Below are 20,444 nucleotides of genomic sequence, written 5' to 3'. Positions count from 1 at the left end.
CGTTCAAAACAAACATTGCATTATTGATCAAAAAATTGTTGACCAATGTTATTTTATATTTTTTTAAGAGTAAAACAAATGTACACAAATATTTCCTTGTTACTAATTATGAGATTTTCAGGTAAGTTATTGAGCTATTTCTGTTTGATTTGTTAGGAAATTAGTTTTGTCCGTTTACAAGTTAACATTGCTTGTGTTATTCTTGGCAAGTAATCATTTCTTATATAAATTTTTGTACACTATAGGCTTATCTTTTTAAATTTTAGGTAGCGTGTGGAGATTTCATCTTATGTTCATGAGCGCACAACGTATAAAATCATAAGAAATGTTTTCTGTTGGTGTGTAGCAGTTAACCGCATTTAAGTAAAAATATTTTAAAATAATTTTTACCAGAGCTGAATTACATTCAGGTGAGTGCACTTAATATAATTTGGGGTATTGCAGGAAAAATTATAAATTCCTAAAGTGTTTTTTCTTCCTGACATGTTTAAAATTATTATTCTCTATGAGGGTTGTTTGATACTGCAAGTAGTTTATCATGTTTAACATGTGGATAGGTTAGGATTATTTATTACAAATCTGTAATATTGAGATACTGCCCTTGGGTTAGCAGGATTAAAAATACAGTGAAATTTGTTAGGTTAGTAACATTATACGTACAGTGATTCTAAGTACAGTGGAATTTACATTTGGTTAGCTTCGGATAGCGCCAATTAAAAATTCTGTAAAATCAATTGAACGGTTGGATGTTACTAACCTAATCTAACCAACCAATATACATTTTACAGTGATTTTTTAATTTATCATCTCACGTTGCTGCTTTTTGTATGCAAAATAAACTTTGGACACTTTTTTTTAAACTTTAAATATGTACCTGTATTTACTCTGAAAAAGTTTTTCTAAATTCAGACTGGGTTTTGAGAAATCACTGTTTATAGGTTACATTACATTACCTGTGCAGTAAAGGGCCTGTCACCATGTTGTTCTTTAATTGAGTTGCAGATCCTGTTTTTTTTTATACACAAATTGTATATTTTTTATTTGGATATTGCAATGCAGAAACGTAAATTAACACATTAAAAAAGTTATGTGACTCCTTATTGTGCATTCCAAACCCAAAGCATCAGTCCTTGAGAGCGATATTTTTTAGCAGTTTATAGGTGCAAAATTCTGATTTTTTACGTGAGACAACACATAACCTGACATATAAAATAAATTTTCATTTTGTAACAAATGATTCCTTTTATATGTCAGGTTACGTGCTATTGCAGGTAACTAATCTGCGCTTTGCGCCTCCATACTGCTATAAAAAATCCCTGTCAAGGGTTGGCGTTTTGGTTTGGATACACATTAGAGACTCGTAACTTTTTTAAAACTATTATTTATGTTTCATTAGGTTATAATATTCAAATAAAAAATAAATACATTCTTATATATATGGAAAACCACAGGATCTGCAATGCAATTAGAGGGAAAAATGGCGACAGCTGCTTCACTGCATAAGCTATCTAGTGTGACCTGCAAAATGTGATTTCTTGAAAACCAGTAGGAATTAAGAAAAACTGTTTACAGTTTTAATAGAGGAAGGTTTTTAGTGTCTGAAAAGGTATTTTCAAAATTTTATAATTTAATTTATGGATAAGCAGCAACAAAAGAAAATTACCTTTTTTTAAATTTAGCTAACCAACCATTCACATGATTTTACAAATTTTGTATTGTTTATACTTACCTGCTTTAACATTAAACTACTGTTAAACAATTTATTTCAATTTTTTAAAAATATCTTTCGGAATTAGCGCAGTATAATCGAAGACGTTTACTGTATTGATGATTGATTTACTTTATTGATGCACAACGAAGTTGTATAATTGTTGGATTGGTTAAGCAAATTCAAGCATCAAGGGTACTGATCAATGGTTTTTAACATTATATTTTCTTAATGAGTCCATTGGTAAAACGTTAAAACACTGGAATGGCTAAATTTCCATCGACTGCTTATGTTTTTTTCCGCATGCTCACTTGAAAACAATTACAGGGTTATACTGTAGTTCACAGTTGCAATACTTGGTTAGGTTAGTTACATAAGTGCTGTTAAATCATGAAAATGGTTAGGGAAAGGTAACTTCTTCATAACTACTGTAAAATGGTGTAAGCTATTATTCTTTAGGTAAGTTTACCTAGACTTTAAAAATAATTTATTTGGTGAAGTACATAGTACTAAGAATTACTATTTATCAAATTTGGTTTGTGTGGAAAAGTTGTTACTCTAGGAAATTTCTGAATCCATCTTTGTAGGAATATAAACTAATATTATTAGAAACAAAAAAAAACAATGTGTGGTATATTTTAATTTTCTAACACCCTCTGAACTCTGCAGTTATGCGATTACCGATAATAATTGTAAATCATTGCAATATACATCCGACACATTTTGTAGTGATTTCACAACTGTACTATGAAGTAATGCCATCGACTGCTGCAAAATAACATGCTGACATCTATTCTCGTGTAGGCATTTTGTTGATACGACTAAAATATGACCATATAGGATATATATATAGAATCTTACAAATTTTGGTAACCTACCTACTAATACTCTCCCCGAAGACTTTGGTTAGATACTTAAAAAAAAAAAAAAAAAAAAAAAAACTGCTTATGTGACATGCATTACGTGAAATTAATTCAACTTGTAAACATTTTGCTTGAGTCAAAGCCTAGATTTGCTTAAGCTAATAACAAGCAATTACATCACTTGAGGCCCTGAGAAACATACTTCTGAAATTGTGTAGTTACTTGGATTGTTAAATACCTAGTTTTTCTGCAATAATGGGCACAAGAGCAATAGAATTATGTTTTTCATATAATTTTTTTCACATAAATGAGTTTTTGTCAAAAAGTATTTGGAAAAAAATATCTGTTTGAAAGGACAAAGAAAAATGTTAATTGTAGTACATAAATGAGAATTTACCAAAATATTGAAAGTATCAAATTTCTAACTAAAATGGTTTTGAAATTAATTTATCATTCTCGTATGCATAACTTTTTTCTTTGATACATTTATTTATCAGTTTCATTTCTCTTTAGTACAATATCTATCATTTAACTTTGATTTCTTTTTTGTTTCAGGCTTGTGGAGAACAGCTTTTTTTTATCTACTGTTTGGCTGGCCAATGTAAATAAACAATGATTTCATGAATGCAGCGAGTTTATTTGATGTATTTTAAAATCACTGATAATATTTATTGATGTATTTTAAAATTACTGATAATATTTGTTTTGTGGCTGGAAGATGGTAACCATAGTGACTTGTGAATTTTTATGAAGATTAATAAAAAGCAGTAAAAATTATTAATGGTTGAGAAGGAATTTTTTTTCAATAATCAATCAATCATCTACACTCTACAGTAACAATTTTCCTTAACTCAAATAATATTTCAATACATATCTTATAAAGTATTCATATATGTACAATAAGACCAATTTTGAGCTAGTCTGATATCAGTATATTAGTTATTATGAACATATACTATCAGAACTACCATTTGCATATAGTGCACATACATACATAACACTAGCCAACAACCATTAAAAAAAAACACTATACACTTACATAAAAAAAACAAATCATAGACAAGTACAGATTATTCACTATTATATTCTAGAGCCAATTCCAATAAGTGTATTATCAATAAAAGAAAATAATTTTTTTTAAATAACAATATTTCGATATGAAGGAAAATCTAGTTCATTGAACTGAAATATTTGCAGCAATTTCTTTAAATGTTTATGAACTTGGATTATTTAAAATACAAATGTAGGTAGGCTTACTAGACCTTTAATGCCATAAGATTGTAATCACATAGGCCTAATTTCACATTTACAACTTAAGTCTTGGAGCTGATTTACATTAATATTTGTGCTAGACTTTGTAATTCTTAAAATTTTATTTTCTGCAATGTTCCAAAGAGCATTGCTCTATTTTGGAACAAAACAATTTAATCTGACAGTTTGTTACAACACTATTCTTCATAAAACAATGCACATTAGCCTGTATAATATGAATTAGATCTAACATAAGAACTACAAACTGCACATTTGCACTTAAAATATTCATCAAACCGTTAGGGAAAGAGATTAAACATAACATTTAACTCTTAAATTGCCATACTTCATTTTAGTTATCACACTTATGCTTGTATGTGAACGGGATTAGAAATTAGCACTGCAAATGCACTTTTAACACTAATAATTAATTAAATCAAACACAAATGATATCAGTAACATCATACTTCATTTTTGGTGTTACAGTAAGCTTCCATAAATGTTTCTTTTTCTCAGAACATACATCAGAAAACTTTTCTTGAATTTAAACATTACAATAAATTTTTAAATACCGTACCTAATGATTTGTTACATAGCAAACCTTCAAAATATGATATACTTCCAATTTTTGGATAAACGGCATTGAAGTTTTGCATTGTTTGCCATGGAAAACTATGGAAATAAATAAACAAATAAATAATTAAAAATATAAAGAGACAACTGAATCAGCTGTAGTTGAACGTACAGAACCAGCGAGGAGAATAAAAATATAATATGTTAATATGTTCACTAAAGGTATGCAATGGATGGAGGATGCCCTACATTAATAATAATTAGTAACAGAGAACAAAGCAAATTTGTAGAGAAGAGACTTTTAACAGTAGTAGAATAATAAAATTCCGAAAAGGGCTGTTTCAAAAATTGCAAACATTCCTACACATAAGCCCTTAATCTCAAAGACTTCATTCAGTATACTGGTCATTACCTGCTGCTTAAGATCTGTAAAGGTAAGGTAATTAAATTAATGGTGGAAAAGGTAATAAGCATTAGGTTTGTGGTCTTATAAATGTGGTCATTAGAGGCAAACATTAGGTCTCTGTTTTTAAGTGCTCACTTTTCTGTCACCAAAGTGATCTGGGTTTGATTCTCAACAGGGTCATTAATGGATCTTTTGATAGTGGGGAACATAGCAAACATTGCAGTGGTTAGTTGGTTTTCTCAGAGTTCTTACGTTACTTCACCCATCCATTCTGTCATATCATTAGCATTTTATAGCCATTCATTTTTTTGTAATGATCTAGAGGTCACCAAGCTGAAAGCTCAATTAATTTCCTTCATTGACAGATATAAGGGTTGAGGATTTGAAGCAAGCAAGATAAACATTTTAATGTTGCTTGCTTCGTCTTCTATAGAAAATTTAAATCTAATATTTTGAATTGCTCCTGTGCTGCACTACTTCTAACAGAACAAGTAACCTGCACTTTTTAAGGCATCAAAGAAATTGTTATAACCGATTTCACTGTCTACATATCCCGGAATAGTGTTATCTTTATCACTTTTAGTACAATTTTGCAATTTATCTCTTGCTAGATCAAAAAACGATATCATTGTTCACGTTCAAAAGCTGTAGCTATAGCGATTTTTTTTTTTTTTTTTTCCTAACTAAAACTAAGTGTATTTTGGAGGGGTCCGGGTTAGGGAGGGACCTAGGTGCGTCTCAGGCCGAAGCCTATACGCCTAGTCATGCTGGGATTAGCCATGCAAGGAGAGGGTCGCATGCATCATGTGCTAGGAGGGGATTGGCCAGCCATGGCAGCGATTGGCGCCATGACTAACTCCCCTCACTCTTAAATCTAGACTATAACTAGAGATAGGTTGGGCCCAGGTAAAACCTGCATAGACACAGGGAAAACCCTGGGCACATTCATGCGGGATGCAAATTGGCATGCATTACGTGTAGGAGTTTACAGGAGACAGAGGATGGTCTGGATGAAGTGTTGGACAGAGTAGAAAAGAGTCTACCATGCGGGGGTTGGGCACTTGGACTAGTAGTCCGCTTTGCTTTTTATCCAGGACTGGATTTAGTGACCAGGGACGCAAGCGCCCCTGGTGGTGAGTGGTTGCACTGACCACTCACTCCGCCGCCAGTCAGCACCTAAAAAAACTAAGAAACTAAAACAGAAAAAAGATAAATGACTTACAAACTAGGCATTTCGTTAAGAAATATGCAAACACCCAAATCAGGGATGGACGTGCAGTGCTTAAGATAAAACTAAAATAAGAACTAAAAATATATATATTTTTTTTAAATTTTTTTTTATTTTTTTTTATAGATTTTTTATTATTATTTTAGAAATATATATATTTTTGATGGCTATTACTTAGTATCTAGGACTTATTACTAATTTACAAATCTCTAATATCTACTACTATAATACTAGTTAAATATAGAGGAACTGTCGGTGTACCTATAAAGTTACAGGTGAATTAAGTCAAGACCTATTCGCATTCTGGCATTTGTTGCAAGCTTGTAATTCAAAATCCCATGTCTTTCAGAAACACAACCGGCACTGGAGGTGAAGCCTGCCAGGCGGGCCATGCCCATCGGACATAGGGAGTCAGCCCTAACACAACAGGCAGTGAACTCCCGGGAGCCGAACCTACACCTGCGTGCTTCGGACCATTTTGAATAAGCAAATTATTCGTTAATGTCTATAATTTAAGTTTCAACTCGCGGGAGACTGATTGGCCGATCGCTCAACCAGCCACAGCACACTACGGAGGTCTGTGAGCCAAGATTGAATTTGGCATTTTATATTTTCCATGCAACTCTGGATCTTGTTCGCCCAGTGATGAAATATATGGGTTTCTGCTTATGACACATTTATCATAGAATTTTTGCGCAGTTCGGAAATAATAATGTTTTAAAAGTTCGAGTTTGAGCTCTCTGTGCATAGCCCTTACGGGGCAATACACAGGCGCATCTGTCGCAATACGAATACTCTTATTCTGAATTCTCTGTAGCTTGATTAAGTGAGATTCCGCTGCTGTTGCCCACACCGGCGCTGCATACGTGATTATTGGTTTTATTAGTGCGTTATAAATTATTATTCCGTTTTTAACAGAGCTACCTAAACGTCTGCTCATGACGGGGTAGAGGGTCATGAGCCTAGTGAAAGCTGTTTTTCTTTTCGCCTCTATGTGATCGCGCCATAGTAGTTTCCTATCCATGTGTACGCCTAAATATTTAACCACATTTTTGTGAGGAATTTGCTCATTGAAAAGTGTTAGTCGTGGTCTATCTTCAAGTGGCGGGAGATGTTTACGCGTAAAAACTATAGCTTCTGATTTAGTAGGGTTTACCTTAATTCGCCATTTTGTGCACCACTGTTCTATTGAATTTAACGCGGTTTGTAATCTGTCTGCTGCGAGTTCTAGAATACTAGATCTGCTAAACAATACCGTATCGTCCGCGTAGCAGCCAAACTGAACTGATCGGTGTGCGGGCTTAGGCATATCGTGGATATAAATATTGAATAAAACCGGCCCCAAGATGCTGCCTTGTGGGACTCCTGCTTTAATTATTTTTAAATCGGACTGTGCTCCTTCTGTCGTGACTCTAAACGATCTATTTTCTAAATACGAGGCCAGTAATTTAATATAACAATCGGGGAAGCCAGTTTTATATAATTTATAAATTAAGCCTTCATGAAGTACTCTATCAAAGGCTTTTTCTATGTCCAAAAACGCTGCGAGATTATAGCTATTCTGATTGAACGCAGTTATTATTTGTTCTGTCATACGGACCAGTTGATGCGTTGTTGAATGCGCGCTGCGAAAACCAAATTGTTCGTCCGGCAGTACGTCATTTTCTTTAATGTGAGCATTTAGTCGCTGTAGAATTATGCATTCAGCTACTTTTGACAATGTACTCAGCAGACTAATGGGCCTATAATTTTGGGGCAGTGTCTTATCTTTTCCGGATTTATGAAAAACTATCACATTCGCTTCTTTCCACTGCGATGGAAAATACTGTAGTTTAAGTATTCCATTTATTAATTGAGCTAGGTATTCCAAAATTTCATCGGGCAGTTTCTTAAGTACTACTGCCTGAATGCCATCGTTTCCCGGTGCCTTACGTGGTTTCATACGCCTGATAGCCTGTTTAACTTCCTGAGATTGAGTTAAGTAAGGTTTTGAGGTTAAAGGCTGATTAAGTTTAATTGTAAGGTCTCTGTATATTCTGGCATTAAATTGCGGGTCACAGGGTTCGATATTAGGTTGAAAGGCTAATTCAAGGGTATTCGCGAAGGCTTGTGCCTTGTCTGTCGGTGTAAAAGCGAACCCAGTGCGTGTTTGTAGCGGAGGTATTTTATCTATCTTATGAAGGAATCGCTTTGTCATACTCCAGGTGCTACCATCTTGCACCTGTAGCTGAGAGACTTTCGTCTCCCATTGGCTGCTCCTCCATAGAGTTATTTCATCGGAAATTATTTTCTGTAATTCATTAATTCTCGCTTTAATGTCGCGCTGCCTACGTCGAGTATATTCGCGCCTTAATCTATTTTTCTGAGAAATTAAATCCCTAATATACACCGGCAGTTCATCTTGCTTAAATCTAACCACCTTTTCTGGGATGCACGAGTTAATTGCAGTTTGAATTTTAACTGTAAGTTCAGTGACTGCTGATTCGATGTTATCTTTTGTTTCGAAGTTGGCAGCATCGGCTGCAGGCAAATTATCGACTAAATACGTCTGAAAGCCTCTCCAGTCGGCTTTCTTGTAGTCTTTAATTTTTCTCGGAGGACTGATGTCAGTGTCCACGTCATCGAATAGTAGATGTACTGGAAAGTGGTCAGACGACATTTCGTGAAAGACTCTGAGTTCGAATCCCGTTTGAACTCTCTTATTTAATGCAATATCTAAAATATCGGGGTTGTGCCTTAGTACTCCGCTATCGTGAGTGGGCTCTGAGGGAGCATGTACTTGATAATTTTTGTTAGACTCGTGTCTTTGCAGCAGTAGGCCATTGGCTGTATTGCTCCGACAGTTCCAGTCTTTATGTTTGGCATTAATATCGCCGACTGCTAGGAATGTGGGAGCTGAGCCATATAAGATGTCCAGCTCGTTTTCAGTTAGTGACCTGCCCGGTGGTGCATACATCGAAATAAGCACAATTTGTTGTTTATTGACTTTAAAAGTAATTGCCACAGCTTCTAATTTATTAAATTCAGGTAAATGAAATTCACTATGTTGTATACTTCTGTGGATTAGTAGGGCAACCCCTCCACTTCTGGTATCGCGGTCGCGCCTATAAATAGTGTAATTTAAGATAGTTAGACGATCTGTTGGAATTAAGTGTGTTTCGTTTATCGCCGCGATTCTAATATTATGTTTAATTAAATGATCGGTAAATTCGATTATTTTATTTCTAATTCCTCGTGCATTCCAGTAAAGGATGGTACTTAATCTACTGTCTACGGGGGTAGTATTAATGGCAGAACCTAAATTAAGGGTGTGCGGCATTAAAGCTGGCCGCTAATGCTGTCACGAAGCCCGTGGTGGCTTTTATTTTGTCCTCTATTGACTTGGACGGATTACACCAAATAGCCATTAAAATGCACATTGGTTCCAGGACGTGTGCCAGGTTAGGGTCCTGTGTAATGGCATCCGATTGGCCTACGAGCTTCAGAAAGTCGCTCGCGTTCATCGCTGGCTTCTCCGCGGGATTTAGCTGCGGTGAAGCAGTTGGCATTACTGTTGGTGAGTCAGTCTGCAACGGGCTGGCTTGTTGTTGCGCGACTTTCTTGGAATCACTGGGGGGAGGGGTGGAGTTGGGTGGCGCCTTAGTACCTGGCTGATCCGTCACCTGACCTTGCGCCCGGCCTTTACCGTTTTTGTGCCCCGAATGGTGTTTCTTCGGGGGCCTCTGGGGCAGGGGCTGGCCTCTAGACCTGGGTGGGTTTGCCAAGACAGGATACTCCAGTTCATGCCTATCGCTCAGCAATGAATATTGATTAGGGCTCTGCCATTGCGGGGGGGGCGGGGTAGCTCGGGGCTCGCCACGGCTGCCTTGGGGGCTGGGGGCAGTAGCCTGAGGGGCCGGCTTGTTGTGGGGGCGGGCGGACTTGAGCCGCGGCTGTTGCTCGCTTGTTTTCGCGCAATGCGCGTTTGGATTGCAGCTCTCTGTCTTTGCGCTCCTGTTGCGGGAGGTGACGCCAGTTCTCCCTCTTGTAGGCCATGCAGCCTCTGTAATTGGCGCAATGCGGGCCTTCACATCGCGCGCACTTTGCCTTCGTCCTGTCACCTCCCTGGGGGCAAACCTCGGTTTTGTGCCCTTGGCTGCACCATCGGCACACAGGGGAGGCTCTGCAGCCTTTTGCGGGGTGGCCAAACCTCTGACAGTTGCCACATTGGAGGGGGCCTTTGGGGTGTCGATAGTCCTCAACACGAATGCTGAGGCCTCCGAATGACTTCAGGTCGTAAATCCTTTCTGGATTTACGGCCTTCGGGAGCTCTACAACTAACTTATTTATAGGTTGCCTTGTCTGCCTGTTGTACAGAAACCAGAAGTTCTGCACTGGAAGCCCCATCGCGGCGAACTCAGCCTGAATGAATTGTTTGTCGGTGCTGCTATGCACTCGACAAAACACAAACTTGTTCGGGATCTCGTCCCGTTGCAGCAGCACAGAGTGTTGCACTCCGGCCTGCTCCAGTGCACGCACTGCCCTGTGGTACTCCTCCACGGTGGCAGTGTGAATCATGAGCTGGTCATGGCCGCGACTGACGCACGACCAGCGCTCCTGCAGTGCTGCATCCAGCACTGTTTTAATGGCCGGGTAGCTGTGGCCAGAATCCACGAATACATACAGGGGTTTCACCTGCATTTTCTTTGCCTGAGGGGCAGGGTTTGGCGGGGCAGGGCTCGAACCTGCGGACGTGTTGGCGGCCGTTTGATTGGCCGAGTTGTTTGCCCTTCTGACGGGCTGCTTGCGAAGTCGCTCGGCCTGCTGCCTGGCGATCGCGGGGTTCGTCAGTGGGGGGCGCAGTCTTTCGTTCTTTCCTCCCGTTTTCTGTTTTTTTGAGACGACTGTAGTGAAACCGTCGTCGCTAGACATTTCGGTTTCGTCGTCGCTCGGCAAGGGCACATCGATGCACTCCTGCATCACCTGCTCGTCACTTAACTGCTCCGTCATGTCGCTAGTGTACACCCTACAACGTACTAACACCCACTGACCACGCACCCGGTATTAAGCCGGGTTGTGGCTAGGCTGTAGGGTTAGCTACAACCCGGGTTGTTTTGCACGCTTACACTTCCTAGAAAACCTGGGAATACCACCTGGCCTGTACGCGAGTAAACAGGCTGTTCCTGGAATCTCGCAGCTCCGCTTGATGCGTCCGTCCTCGGCCAAGGCTCGAAGCGAACTCTCTGTAGCTATAGCCCGCGCTTTTCTACTACCGAAGTTACCCGATCGAGCGACATACTTCGGAACTGTTCGTGCATGTCGATCTATGGGGGTGAAACTTAGGCTGTCCCTAGAGCATTTCTGAATAAAAAAAACGTAGAACTGCAATAGCATTGAGTGTCCACTCTGTACTAGTACTTTATTTACTCTATGGTTGAGGACCAACCCGAACATGCCCGAAGACTTCACCTTTGGCCAACTTCGTGACTTTGTTTTTATTTTCATAACAGCACGACCATGTTGGTGGATATCAAAAACACTTATTAATAATAATTGTGAGGTTAAGTGTTTAATTCATAGAAAGAAAGTGCATATTTAGTAATAATCTTAAGATTATTATTCACTGTTATATTACAAGTATTCGTTATGTTCAGGATCTTTCAACGCACTAAATTAAAACAGCAAGCATCATGTACCTCGGGATCAAGTGAAAAACTTGGATATGAGATACTGAACTTTAACTTTCAGATTTGGGTGTAAATTAAGAGATATGTATCATCATATAGTTCATATTTTCTCTCTACAGGTTTTAAAGTTTAGCCTCGGTTGACGCAGACAAAAATTCTGAAAACTATATTTTGTTAAGAAATGTTACAGCTTTCATTTGGTACATGGCTGATGTTCGGCCAATACTTGGTATTAGTCCTGGAGTTGTTATAATATAATGCCAGTTTTTGAAATATATATCATGTTTGACTTTTAAATAATTTTAACATTACGTTTAAAAATGCATTTTTATTAAAATATTATTAACTAGCCTTACGTTTTGCCTTTATGACTTCGTAGTTGTATTTTGGCTTACATTTTGTCTATTTTATGTTTGGGTAAATGTTTTTGAAACGCGAAAACTGTCATGGCCACAATGTATGTGTGTGTCTGTTGCTGTTGCTGTCCAAATGCATAAATTTGACTCCGGTCTCCAGGTGACCGACGCCAGTCCTGCTGGAGTACCAGCAGCACGAGAGGAGGTGCATCGAGACGGAGACCCAACCAGCGACATCGGAGGAGAGTGAGATCTAACCAGCAACATCGGAGGAGAGACAGGGGTTCGGAGAGGTTTTCCACAGCCTCTTGGTATTGTAACGACGCGACGAGGTTTGTTTGCCCCATCCCCGAATTAACAAGAACAGCGAGAAGTTACCTGTCCTATTTTAATGGCAAGATATCTTAAACTATGATGTTTACGATCAAGACCTAATTTGAAACTCGCTAAAACAACTTAATACTACTTAAATACGTAAAGACTTGTAGCTTGTACATACTGGACCTGGTTAACTGACATTGATCAGTAATATGTACGATATCAAAGTTAAAATCTGTTAAAGTCATTAATTGTCTTGAATGTTTAAAGAATAGTCCCAGGTCCAGAAGTCTTGAGACAGTTTGATCTACCGAAAGAGACTGAGCTAGTAAAAACAAAGAAAAGACTAATTTGCCAGTTAAAATGTGTTTCAATAATATTTAAAATATTGACTGATAACCAAACTATTATTCAGTGATACAATTACTTAAAACGTAATTAGTTCTGAAAGACATTTAAGTATAACGGATATTGAAATTTTGTTTAATGAAAAACCTATTTAAACATGAATAATTGTCTCAAAGGTATTTGTATGTTGCTTGCTAATCATTGACTCTGTCACTTTTCATGTTACAGTTGGATATGTTGCAAAAGAGTATTGTCACCCATACAACCATGATTTTGACCCTAGTAAAAAGTTAAATTTTCATTATATTTTATTTTTCCGATTGATAACCATACTTACATATCATGTGTATGTTAAACCAGATAGACAGAAATATTTAGCTTGGATTGTCTTGAAAGAATAATTAGTTTTTTATTACACTGAGATCAGCAGTCATAGAGAAGTTAATGCTTTTAAACACACTACTTATATTTGTTGATTTTAAGGTCAGAATACTTACACCAAAGAGAAGGAGACATACTGCTAAGGAATTATACGACATTTTATTGTTTGGTATTCACACTGAGTCAAACTACACCAGTACATACAACTTGAGAATAATTTATTTTCACTATCAACATAACAAGACATATTTTAGTTAATATTCTGTAGAGGTTAGTAGTTGTGCTACATACACAATCACAGCACTAGTACTTTATAGAGTTTTCACGGCGCCCAACTAGACCACATTTTACATTATAGATATTGGCATTTTAGTAAATATACTCCATAGAGTAATTCTGAAAATACTTATAGAATTTTTGATCACCCAACGGTGGCACACCCTTTTGAAATTTTGGTCGCTCATCCTTGGAGCTGTCTGAAAAATAACAGAAGAAAAGGGAAAATTAAAAAAAACACTTCAGGTGTTTGCATATTTCGTAACGAAATGCCTAGTTTGTAAGTCATTTATCTTTTTTCTGTTTTAGTTTCTTAGTTTTTTAGGTGCTGACTGGCGGCGGAGTGAGTGGTCAGTGCAACCACTCACCACCAGGGGCGCTTGCGTCCCTGGTCACTAAATCCAGTCCTGGATAAAAAGCAAAGCGGACTACGAGTCCAAGTTCCCAACCCCCGCATGGTAGACTCTTTTCTACTCTGTCCAACACTTCATCCAGACCATCCTCTGTCTCCTGTAAACTCCTACACGTAATGCATGCCAATTTGCATCCCGCATGAATGTGCCCAGGGTTTTCCCTGTGTCTATGCAGGTTTTACCTGGGCCCAACCTATCTCTAGTTATAGTCTAGATTTAAGAGTGAGGGGAGTTAGTCATGGCGCCAATCGCTGCCATGGCTGGCCAATCCCCTCCTAGCACATGATGCATGCGACCCTCTCCTTGCATGGCTAATCCCAGCATGACTAGGCGTATAGGCTTCGGCCTGAGACGCACCTAGGTCCCTCCCTAACCCGGACCCCTCCAAAATACACTTAGTTTTAGTTAGGTTAGGAAAAAATAAAAAAAAAAATCGCTATAGCTACAGCTTTTGAACGTGAACAATGATATCGTTTTTTGATCTAGCAAGAGATAAATTGCAAAATTGTACCAAAAGTGATAAATATAACACTATTATGGGATATGTAGACAGTGAAATCGGTTATAACAATTTCTTTGATGCCTTAAAAAGTGCAGGTTACTCGTTCTCAGTCAGAAGTAGTGCAGCACAGGAGCAATTCAAAATATTAGATTCAATTTTCTGTAGAAGACGAAGCAAGCAACATTAAAATGTTTATCTTGCTTGCTTCAAATCCTCAACCCTTATATCTGTCAATGAAGGAAATTAATTTAGCTTTCAGCTTGGTGACCTCTAGATCATTACAAAAAAATGAAGGGCTATAAAATGCTAATGATATGACAGAATGGGTGGGTGAAGTAATGTAAGAACTCTGAGAAAACCAACTAACCACTGCAATGTTTGCTATGTTCCGCACTATCCAAAGATCCATTAATGACCCTGCTGAGAATCAAACCCAGAGACCTAATGTTTGCCTCTAATGACCACATTTATAAGACCACAAACCTAATGCTTATTACCTTTTCCACCATTAATTTAATTACCTTACCTTTACAGATCGTGAGCAGCAGATAATGACCAGTGTACTGAATGAAGCCTTTGAGATTAAGGGCTTCTTATGTGTAGGAATGTTTGCAATTTTTGAAACAGCCCTTTTCGGAATTTTATTATTCTACTACTGTTAAAAGTCTCTTCTCTACAAATTTGCTTTGTTCTCTGTTACTAATTATTATTAATGTAGGGCATCCTCCATCCATTGCATACCTTTATTGAACATAATAACATATTATATTTTATTATATTTTTATTCTCCTCGCTGGTTCTGTATGTTCAACTACAGCTGATTCAGTTGTGTCTTTATATTTTTAATTATTTATTTGTTTATTTATTTCCATTGTTTTCCATGGCAAACAATACAAAACTTCAATGCCGTTAATCCAAAAATTGGAAGTAAATCATATTTTGAAGGTTTGCTATCTAACAAATCATTAGGTATTTAAAAATTTATTGTAATTTTTAAATTCAAGAAAAGTTTTCTGATGTATGTTCTGAGAAAAAGAAACATTTATGGAAGCTTACTGTAACACCAAAAATGAAGTATGATGTTACTGATATCATTTGTGTTTGATATAAATAATTATTAGTGTTAAAAGTGCATTTGCAGTGCTAATTTCTGATCCCGTTCACATACAGGCATAAGTGTGATAATTAAAATGAAGTATGACGATTTAAGAGTTAAATGTTATGTTTAATCTCTTTCCCTAACTGTTTGATGAATATTTTAAGTGCAAATGTGCAGTTTGTAGTTCTTATGTTAGATCTAATTCATATTATACAGGCTAATGTGCATTGTTTTATGAAGAATAGTGTTGTAACAAACTGTCAGATTAAATTGTTTTGTTCCAAAATAGAGCAATGCTCTTTGGAACATTGCAGAAAATAAAATTTTAAGAATTACAAAGTCTAGCACAAATATTAATGTAAATCAGCTCCAAGACTTAAGTTGTAAATGTGAAATTAGGCCTATGTGATTACAATCTTATGGCATTAAAGGTCTAGTAAGCCTACCTACATTTGTATTTTAAATAATCCAAGTTCATAAACATTTAAAGAAATTGCTGCAAATATTTCAGTTCAATGAACTGATTCAAATAAAAAATTATAGGTTGAAAGATAATCTAGTAATGAAGACAATAGTATTATTAATTAAAATCTTGTCTGTAATCTCAGAAGTCAGAGAAGTTGAACCTTCATGCAAAACCCAGAGCTGGTAGGCAATAATTTTTTTAATTTATTAATCATTTTCGGATTTTTTTTTTTATCAAAGATTGATTAATTTACATTGATTGATACCAAACATATACAAGAACTTCAGAATACAGATTTTCCTTCATATTGAAATATTGTTATTTAAAAAAAATTATTTTCTTTTATTGATAATACACTTATTGGAATTGGCTCTAGAATATAATAGTGAATACGTAATCTGTACTTGTCTATGATTTGTTTGTTTTTTATGTAAGTGTATATAGTAGTGTTTTTTTTTAATGGTTGTTGGCTAGTGTTATGTATGTATGTGCACTATATGCAAATGGTAGTTCTGATAGTATATGTTCATAATAACTAATATACTAATATAAGACTAGCTCAAAATTGGTCTGTAAGGAAAATTGTTACTGTAGAGTGTAGATGTTTGATTGATTATTGAAAAAAAAATTCCTTCTGACAACCATTAATAATTTTTACTGCTTTTTATTAATCTTCATAAAAATTCACAAGTCACCATGGTTACCATCTTCCAGCCACAAAACAAATATTATCAGTGATTTTAAAATACATCAATAAATATTATCAGTGATTTTAAAATACATCAATAAATATTATCAGTGATTTAAAAATACATCAAATAAACTCTCTCGCTGCATTCACGAAATCATTGCTTATTTACATTGGCCAGCCAAAGAGTAGATAAAAAAAAGCTGTTCTCCACAAGCCTGAAACAAAAAAGAAATCAAAGTTAAATGATATATATTGTACTAAAGAGAAATGAAACTGATAAATAAATGTATCAAAGAAAAAAGTTATGCATACCAGAATGATAAATTAATTTCAAAACCATTTTAGTTAGAAATTTGATACATTAAATATTTTGGTAAATTCTCATTTATGTACTACAATTAACATTTTTCTTTGTCCTTTCAAATAGATATTTTTTCCAAATACTTTTTGACAAAAACTCATTTATGTGAAAAAAAATTATATGAAAAACATAATTCTATTGCTCTTGTGCCCATTATTGCAGAAAAACTAGGTATTTAACAATCCAAGTAACTACACAATTTTAGAAGTTTGTTTCTCAGGGCCTCAAGTGATGTAATTGCTTGTTATTAGCTTAAGCAAATCTAGGCTTTAACTCAAGCAAAATGTTTACAAGTTGAATTAATTTCACGTAATGCATGTCACATAAGCAGTTAATTTTTTTTTTTTTTTTTTAAGTATCTAACCAAAGTCTTCGGGGAGAGTATTAGTAGGTAGGTTACCAAAATTTGTAAGATTCTATATATATCCTATATGTTCATATTTTAGTCGTATCAACAAAATGCCTACACAAGAATAGATGTCAGCATGTTATTTTGCAGCAGTCGATGGCATTACTTCATAATACAGTTGTGAAATCACTACAAAATGTGTCGGATGTATATTGCAATGATTTACAATTATTATCGGTAATCGCATAACTGCAGAGTTCAGAGGGTGTTAGAAAATTAAAATATACCACACATTGTTCTTTTTTTGTTTCTAATAATATTAGTTTATATTCCTACAAAGATGGATTCAGAAATTTCCTAGAGTAACAACTTTTCCACACAAACCAAATTTGATAAATAGTAATTCTTAGTACTATGTACTTCGCCAAATAAATTATTTTTAAAGTCTAGGTAAACTTACCTAAAGAATAATTGCTTACACCATTTTACAGTAGTTATGAAGAAGTTACCTTCCCCTAACCATTTTCATGATTTAACAGCACTTATGTAACTAACCTAACCAAGTATTGCAACTGTGAACTACAGTATAACCCTGTAATTGTTTTCAAGTGAGCATGCGGAAAAAAACATAAGCAGTCGATGGAAATTTAGCCATTCCAGTGTTTTAACGTTTTACCAATGGATTCATTAAGAAAATATAAAGTTAAAAACCATTGATCAGTACCCTTGATGCTTGAATTTGCTTAACCAATCCAACAATTATACAACTTCGTTGTGCATCAATAAAGTAAATCAATCATCAATACAGTAAACGTCTTCGATTATACTGCGCTAATTCCCAAATATATTTTTAAAAAATTGAAATAAATTGTTTAACAGTAGTTTAATGTTAAAGTAGGTAAGTATAAACAATACAAAATTTGTAAAATCATGTGAATGGTTGGTTAGCTAAATTTAAAAAAAGTAATTTTCTTTTGTTGCTGCTTATCCATAAATTAAATTATAAAATTTTGAAAATACCGTTTCAGACACTAAAAACCTTCCTCTATTAAAACTGTAAACAGCTTTTCTTAATTCCTACTGGTTTTCAAGAAATCACATTTTGCAGGTCACGCTAGATACCTTATGCAGTGAAGCAGCTGTTACCATTTTCCCCTCTAATTGCATAGCAGATCCTGTGGTTTTCCATATATATAAGAATGTATATATTTTTTATTTGAATATTATAACCTAATGAAACGTAAATAATAGTTTTAAAAAAAGTTACGAGTCTCTAATGTGTATCCAAACCAAAACGCCAACCCTTGACAGGGATTTTTTATAGCAGTATGGAGGCGCAAAGCGCAGATTAGTTACCTGCAATAGCACGTAACCTGACGTATAAAAGGAATCATTTGTTACAAAATGAAAATTTATTTTATATGTCAGGTTATGTGTTGTCTCACGTAAAAAATCAGATTTTTGCACCTATAAACTGCTAAAAAATATCGCTCTCAAGGACTGATGCTTTGGGTTTGGAATGCACAATAAGGAGTCACATAACTTTTTTGATGTGTTAATTTACGTTACTGCATTGCAATATCCAAATAAAAAATAGACAATTTGTGTATGAAAAACAACAAGATCTGCAACTCAATTAAAGAACAACATGGTGACAGGCCCTTTACTGCACAGGTAATGTAATGTAACCTATAAACAGTGATTTCTCAAAAACCAGTCTGAATTTAGAAAAAACTTTTTTCAGAGTAAATACAGGTACATATTTAAAGTTAAAAAAAAAAGTGTCCAAAGTTTATTTTGCATACAAAAAGCAGCAACGTGAGATAATAACCTAAAAAATCACTGTAAAATGTATATTGGTTGGTTAGATTAGGTTAGTAACATCCAACCGTTCAATTGATTTTACAGAATTTTTAATTGGTGCTATCCCAAGCTAACCAAATGTAAATTCCACTGTACTTAGAATCACTGTACGTATAATGTTACTAACCTAACAAATTTCACTGTATTTTTAATCCAGCTAACCCAAGGGCAGTATCTCAATATTACAGATTTGTAATAAATAATCCTAACCTATCCACATGTTAAACTACTTGCAGTATCAAACAACCCTCATAGAGAATAATAATTTTAAACATGTCAGGAAGTAAAAAACACTTTAGGAATTTATAATTTTTCCTGCAATACCCCAAATTATATTAAGTGCACTCACCTCAATGTAATTCAGCTCTGGTAACAATTATTTTAAAATATTTTTACTTAAATGCGGTTAACTGCTACACACCACCAGAAAACATTTCTTATGATTTTATACGTTGTGCGCTCATGAACATAAGATGAAATCTCCACACGCTACCTAAAATTTAAAAAGATAAGCCTATAGTGTACAAAAATTTATATAAGAAATGATTACTTGGCAAGAATAACACAAGCAATGTTAACTTGTAAACGGACAAAACTAATCTCCTAACAAATCAAACAGAAATAGCTCAATAACTTACCTGAAAATCTCATAATTAGTAACATATTTGTGTACATGTGTTTTACTCTTAAAAAAATATAAAATAACATTAGTCAACAATTTTTTGATCAATATTGCAATGTTTGTTTTTAACGTACAGATAAAAAAAAATAAATAAATAAATAAAACCGAACATGTACGAACCAGCCCGAAGGGCATGTCGATCTATGGGGGTGAAACTTAGGCTGTCCACACTTCATGATAAGCCTACATTTCACAAAGGGTTGAGGACCAACCCGAACATGCCCAAAGACTTCACCTTCGGCCAACTTCGGGACTTTGTTTTTCTTTTAACAAGACGCGCGGGAATTTTGATTAGTGAAGGCCCACCGCCCATACTTAAGGACAGAGGCTATTCCTATCTTGCAGAATCTCGTCACTGTTCAACTATGTAACAGAACTTAACTGAATTCAACATGTTTCAGGATAATTATATTTAGTGTTGCATCTATAGCATGTTTCAATTGTTTTTCATGGAAAATTCAAAATCACCATTATATATTTACAGCTTAAAAATTTTATTTTCTTTCCGGGAGGGTGCCGGGCTAACTTATGCAGCTGTTTGGTGGGTCGTCGGCCCCAGCTTTGTTCATTAGGATCGTGGCAGTGGTTGAATTACTAACTAGAGAAGTAGTATCACACTCCTCAGGCAGCATGGTTGGCTGATG

General features: G+C 35.6%; 1 long non-coding RNA gene across 1 annotated transcript; it reads right to left on the bottom strand.

Annotated features, from left to right (window-relative positions):
• Window positions 1-16,502: 16,502 nt before the first annotated feature.
• LOC134541409 (uncharacterized) lies at window positions 16,503-19,558 on the bottom strand. The gene is made up of 2 exons (XR_010076621.1): window positions 19,468-19,558; window positions 16,503-16,760 (listed from the first exon to the last, which is right to left on the bottom strand). It is a non-coding gene; the product is annotated as an uncharacterized LOC134541409 (long non-coding RNA).
• Window positions 19,559-20,444: the final 886 nt, after the last annotated feature.

This window comes from Bacillus rossius, chromosome 18 (assembly GCF_032445375.1).
Source record: "Bacillus rossius redtenbacheri isolate Brsri chromosome 18, Brsri_v3, whole genome shotgun sequence".
In the NCBI taxonomy this organism is placed as follows: Eukaryota; Metazoa; Arthropoda; class Insecta; order Phasmatodea; family Bacillidae; genus Bacillus; species Bacillus rossius.
Note: the sequence above shows the minus strand (reverse complement) of the source record. Positions and strands in the feature narration are given on the sequence as shown.